The sequence below is a fragment of the Cavia porcellus genome, unplaced genomic scaffold, assembly GCF_034190915.1.
Source record: "Cavia porcellus strain 051 isolate PalLab524CR breed Dunkin Hartley unplaced genomic scaffold, mCavPor4.1 scaffold_3, whole genome shotgun sequence".
Classification (NCBI taxonomy): domain Eukaryota; kingdom Metazoa; phylum Chordata; class Mammalia; order Rodentia; family Caviidae; genus Cavia; species Cavia porcellus.
The window spans coordinates 76212669-76219093 of NW_026947486.1; the positions used below are offsets into that span (position 1 = coordinate 76212669).

A 6425-nucleotide genomic window follows, 5' to 3' on the forward strand; every position below is an offset into this window, starting at 1 on the left:
GCCCCACTGTGTGGGGCCCATCAATGATCTGTTGTCTGTCTCTGGGTTATATTCACTCCAATGACTTTTAGTGTTCATGCAATTCTGTGTGCACTGAACCACTGGTATCCTCAACTACCTTCGTGACTATGGGCTCATGAATACTTGCCTTGCTCCAGAGGCCCCATTGTTCACTCTGTGATGTGGCAGATGTTCAAGTCAAGGGATATTCTTGATCATATTGGCAGACAGGGAAAGCAAACAGTCCCCTGAGTTCAGTCCTAGAAGCAGGTAGTGATAGGGCAAGGCAATCCACTGGACTTAATCCCAGCCCTTTCAGACCCAATTCTCTCAGAAAACCATATGCAACATGTCTGGGTTCTTACCACAGAGGATAGGACCACCATGTTGTCCACACCTGGAGTTTATCACAACTTAAACTTCTCAAGGGGTCTGTGACTAGTCCATCTCCTATGCATGACCTTCTCATTCCTGTTTCTGATCTAGTCACTGCAGTGTAATGACCCCAGAAACCTGATGTGGATTTTTTGGTGACTTCTGATTACCAAAGTAGCTCAGTCTTAAATAATAAACTCTTACTCAAGATGGCTTCTGATTGTAGCACTGCCAAATATGATAGGTACTGCAGTGGATTTCTTTTCCAATGCTTAGCGTGCCATGAGGGAGTCATTTTCAGAGGGAAATCCCACACTATATTTGCACTCTTATTACAACAACCATGGGCTTTTCGTGGGGCTAATGCTGTCATTCATTGTTTATCACTGGGACTGACAACTCTTTGTGAACTTTGATTTTGTGTCAGGTCCTCCTCCCTGGGATCTGGTGTGTTTCAGACTGATTTGTTCATTTCTTTGCATTATCTATAGTTTCTCCAGTTCCTCTGTGCTTTTCTAGTCTTCCTACCAGATCTTTCTTGCTTTCTCTTCACAGCTTTCCCAGAGTCTCAAGTGCAGGCCTTGCAAAGGGTATGATTTGCTGATTTGCTGCTAGTTTTTACTCTGCCATCTTTTTTCCTCCCTTCTTACTGTTCTTATAATGTCACTAATCCCATTAAATTTAAAGTCTCTCTCTCTCTCTCCCTCTCCCTCTCCCTCTCCCTCTCCCTCTCCCTCTCCCTCTCCCTCCTCCCTCCCTCTCTGGTACTGGGGATCAAAGGCACTCTGCCATTGAGCTAGATCCCCAACTTCTTTTTTATTTTATATTTTGTAGACAGGGTCTCACTAAGTTGTCTAGGAGGAACTTGAACTCGGGATCCTTCTGCCTTTGTTTTCTGGGCATGGGGTCAACAATATGGCTGTTATAATCTGAATGTTTCTGTGTCACAGAAATTCATATATTGAAGCCTAGTCTCTGATGTGAGAGCACGTGTCTATCTGTGAGTGTGTGTGTATGCGTAGTCATGTTGCTGGAGATTGAACCCAGGGCTTACCCATGGTAAGCATGTAGTCTACCCCTGGATGCATCCTTAATCTGATTTTTTGAGATAAATAACAGATAATGAAGAATATAGCTAATAATTGAGTACTGTACATTTGAATGTCAGTTAACTGCTAGAGTTCTCATCATAAAAAATGTTAAATAACTTGTAAATATAAAATAAAAATACTGTTCAGAGCATAATCTAAATAAGTTCTTTTGAAGTAAAAAATTGATTTTTAAAAAATGTTTACCTTTTTTGATTAAATCAGGAATTTTACAATAGAAAAAAGAAATGACTACTTTTATGAAAGGATGTCACAAAGAAATTATCCAGCGAATAAAGATAAATGGGTAAGTGTAACACTTTCAACTTTATAGCTCAGAATATTTGTGGTTTTACATAGCATTTTTCATTTGACAAGGTTTTCCATTTACGGATTTTGTTTCTTGCATTATTTTTGGAATTTACTTACATTGATTGATAAGTTTTAAATCTATTTACCAACATCAGTGTATGAAGAAGCTGCATATCTTGTCACACGTGTCTGCATGTGTAGCCAAGTATTTCCAGCCTTATAGTACAATTGCTTATAAAATTTTCCCTCTTTCTGTCCATTATTCCTCATCCTAATGTAACCCATTGTATTTTTTAGGTTCTAAAGGAGTGTAAGATAAAAATGAAAAGAGATGATAAAATAATATTTGTAACACGTATTGTTTTAAATAATGCTTTTGCAACCCTAATATTCCTAGGGTACTGTCTTCATTAATTGTTTATTGAAGATCTGTGAATATTAATAGCAGAAATAATATGAATAGTTTATGGATTATGCCAATTTAGCCCATTTTTCTGAAAAAATCTATTTTTAGTACATAGCCTCTGTATTTGACATAAACATTTAACTCAATTATTTTGCTGAATAGATGTGCCTCCTATATAAATTACCTAGTACTTACTCCTGCTCACAATTGGTTTCCTGATACTTCTCTCCCTAGAATACATAATTGCAGACATGTAGTTTCCTTTCTTAGTTTTTCTACATTCTGAGTGTATATAGGACCTTGAACAAGTCACTTTTCTTTCTTTTAGTTGTAGTTTTAGTCACCTGTCAAATGAAGGGTTTAGAATAGAGAGTTATGCATTGTGAAAGATGTAAGCATTATGGTGCAGTAGTTAATTACAGGAGCTTACTGGTTAATGACAAATATATACTTGGAAACAATCATATTTCTGCCTTTAATACTCCAGTTCATCAATTCTAACACACACTTGGTTTTTTTCAAGTTTCACGTTTTCTGAGATGACGAAATGTCTTAAATTAAATGCCATATCATACTTAAAGTGACATTGTTTTACATCAATGGTACTTAAAAATGATAGCATGTGTATGTCATAATCACGATGTTTTAAATTTGATGAAACATGGTAGCTGAGGAACCTTCAGAAAGACTCTGAGTCTGTTTTCTGAACTACAAAGTGGGGGTTAGATTGTTGTGATTGATGAATTTAAATATGTCTAAACATTCTAGGACAAAGATGGATTATAGTAAGAATTGTATGAGTTGAACTTATTTCAAGACTATGATTATATCAAATTATTCATTATAATCACTGAAATTTCATATCCATGTGATTACTTTTTAAATGTATACTTTTAAAAATATGAACTTCTGAGTTCTAATATTTTAATTAATTTTGTATGATTCATATTTTAACATACACACGTAAGTATATAAATCTATAACATGCTCGTTCATTATTCAGTGATTTCTACTTTGCCTGGAATTTGCAAGGTTTTTGATACCAAACCCACTTGGACATCTATATAACTTTGGCTAGCCCATTACATAAAAATAGCTGCACTATACAAAACAGCAGCACATATAATTGGATGTACTGTAACCCAGTTCAACTATAGAATGATCTGGGTCAATTAACACTTAATGCTTTAATTATGTTTTGGTCCATTTCATTGGCACACATAGATGTAACCTATGTTGTCACTTATAAAGTAACTACAAGAATAAGAATTTTATTTATTTATTTTTTCACGTCAGATGGGTAATGTGCCGAGGTCGTAACAAGGTTCAAAGGAGGCACATGTCATGCAGAATAAGAATTTTAAATTAATTATTGAAAAAGTTAACTTTCACTTGAAATGTTTGATTGATGTAGAAGTGACCTATTGTAAATTTAAATTTTGGGAATAATAGTTTTTAATCTCACTTAGCTATCTTGAATACAGTCAAGGTCTCAGCTTTATTATAAGTTAAGATTTTGAGGCCACTCTTTGTAGATTTTATGTACAATTATGATTTTTTTTTCCCTACACCCATATAATCAGTGTTCAGACTCAGGCCACATAGAGATCCTATAGACTTCTCTTCTAGTCACTACTAGCCATAAAACATTGGAGAAATCATTTGATTTATCTGAATTGCAGTTTCCTTATACTTTATGAGAGGGAGTGGGACTTATTGATCTCTATGTATTTGCTGGCTTTGTATTCTTGAATCCATGATTTAGGACAAAAACATAAGAAATTGAGCCTTCGGACTTAGAATCAAGCAAAGAGAATATTGTCAATGAAAATGCAGAGCCAATTTTAAATATAGCCAATAAGTACTTTGTGCCGAATAAAGATGATTTTTACATGATTTATCTCAACTTTTTTTTTTAAAATTTAGGTAGCACGAGAAAAAGAGCATAACTTTTACGAAAATAAAAGAACTTTTACAAGGTAATTGCAGATAGACATCTGTACAACTAATTTGGTTATACTTAGGAGAAAAGATGGTAAAAAGAGATTAAATATAGTCTCCAGCAGGGAATCTTAGAATCTGACTTTAAATGATCTTTAACAACTTTTGTAAGAAATCTTAATGAGGAATCAGAAAATTCTTAAATTGGTTTTGTTTTGTTTTTACTTTTAAAAGTTCTATGCATCACCTTCCTATGGTAAGTATTAATATCTTGATATACCCTTGTTGTATCTTTTCTGCTTAAAGTATTTGTAATCTGCTTAAAGTATTTGTAATCTCTATAAAGTAATTGTAACCCTGAAGAACTCAGTGTTCTCAAGATTTTTCTTCATTTTTTTCTTAAGATTAAAACCTCTACATTTTAATAATTGTGTATACTAATTTTCCAAGTGGTTTATGCCCCACTACTACAAATTTTTGCCCCGTGATGATTTTGGGGTGCAAAAAATAATTAGTTTTCTACCCTTTTTAGTTTGCAATAAAAGAAAGAAATACAACAAAGCTTATTAACATTGTATACCTACTGCACATATGGGAGTTTCTCAAGGAACTCTCCAAGAATAGATCTTGAAGAGTTGTATTAGATTGTATACTTAAATACCATCCTTCCTGAAATCAAGAACGGTGGTGAAAGGCTTATACAGGAGAGAGGCCTAAAGGGCAAGGTAAACAAGAGCAAGATTCATTGCTTACCCTTCTCTTCCTGCACAAGAGGGGAGATAGACCTACAAATGAGGATTTCCCTTAAAGATACAAATTTCGCTCACGAATGGGTACCTTCTACTCTTTTCAAAGCTTTTCCCATCTCATGTTTCTCAAAATAATTAGCTCAGAATAATCTTTATGAAAAAGAAGTGTATTTCCAATGGCATTTTCTAGTATTCTACAGTAATTTTTAAGAGTATCTATGCAGCCTGAAAAGAAAAAAAAATGTTATTATAATCTCCTTGAAATGATCCTAACCAAAGGCACCTGTGAAAAGTGTTGAAAGTACAGTGAATCTAGAAGCAAATTAATAAAAACAGCTAAATTTGTTGAGTGCTTATTACAGTATGTGCTAAGCACTGCATTTTTACTTTTGTAATTTAATTTAGACCCGACAATCCTGTGCAGTCAGTATAAACACCTCCATATTACAGATAAACTAAAACTCACGAGGGTTTGTTTTATTTTGCCTCTTGCATTGGGGATGAAACCCAGGGCCTCTACCACTGAGCTGTACACTTACCCGATAAACTGTTTTAGCTTCACCAAAGCGAAAGTCAAATAACTAAGTGCTAGAAGCAATGTCTGAGTTTAGTTCATGTTTCTACAAAACCTGCGGACTCTGTACTCTTTCATGTTGCCTATCCACAGCTTCCAGAAGAGTTTAAATTCCTGGAAAGTCTAGTGTATTCCTTTTTTGATGCTAATTAAATTACTGAAAACTGAACATAATGAGTTCACATCTTAGTAAGTGCAAAGGCAATAAGCACAACCAGGAGATAAATGAGAGACACTTGGAGCAAGGACTGAGAGCAGTGTACCTTGTGGAGACACGTACATTCTTGAGTATCCTTGTTCGATGTCGTATATCACATGTTCAAAAAAATGACAGATACTAATGCCTGTAGATGGGGAATTTTGCGTCATAAAGAGCATGATTTACTCTAGGTTATCTTTTAAAAAAATGAGTCAGATTGACCTGGTAGTTTTTGCTGGTTCCTTGTTTCTTCAAAGCATCTTAGCTGAAGGAACAACCACAAAGATGGAAGGCATAACAGTCATTTAACAGGTCACAGCTCTGCTACACCCTGTATGTGTACTTTGACCCTAAATACACCTGCCTAGGGACTAATATTACCAGAAACAATTTAGAACAGCACTCATTTATCTCACATTTCTGTGGGTCAAATGGGCTTAGCTGGTTCTCTACCTAGAGTCTCAAAGAGATGAAATGGTGGTGGCCAGGCTGCTCTTCTATCCATGACTGGGGAAGAATTTGCTTCCAAGGTCATTCTAGTGTTAGATAGAATCCAGTTCTTTGCTGCCTGTCATTCAGAAACCACTGTTTTTCCAGAGACAGCCTGAATTCCCGCTCCCGTGTCTTTCTTCATATTTAGACCGGCAAGGATATATCATATCCTTTTCCTTTTGAACCATTCTGACTTTTGCTTTCGTTATATGATTAAATTAGATTAGATCAAATCAGACACGTGTTATTAAAGGAAAAGAAAGAAAAAAATTATAATAAAAATTAACAT

The 6425-nt window shown here is 35.0% G+C and overlaps 1 pseudogene; it reads right to left on the minus strand.

Moving 5' to 3' along the window:
- Positions 1-3471: 3471 nt before the first annotated feature.
- LOC111756160 (small nucleolar RNA U13) lies at positions 3472-3564 on the minus strand (annotated as a pseudogene).
- Between the last annotated feature and the right edge of the window lie 2861 nt (positions 3565-6425).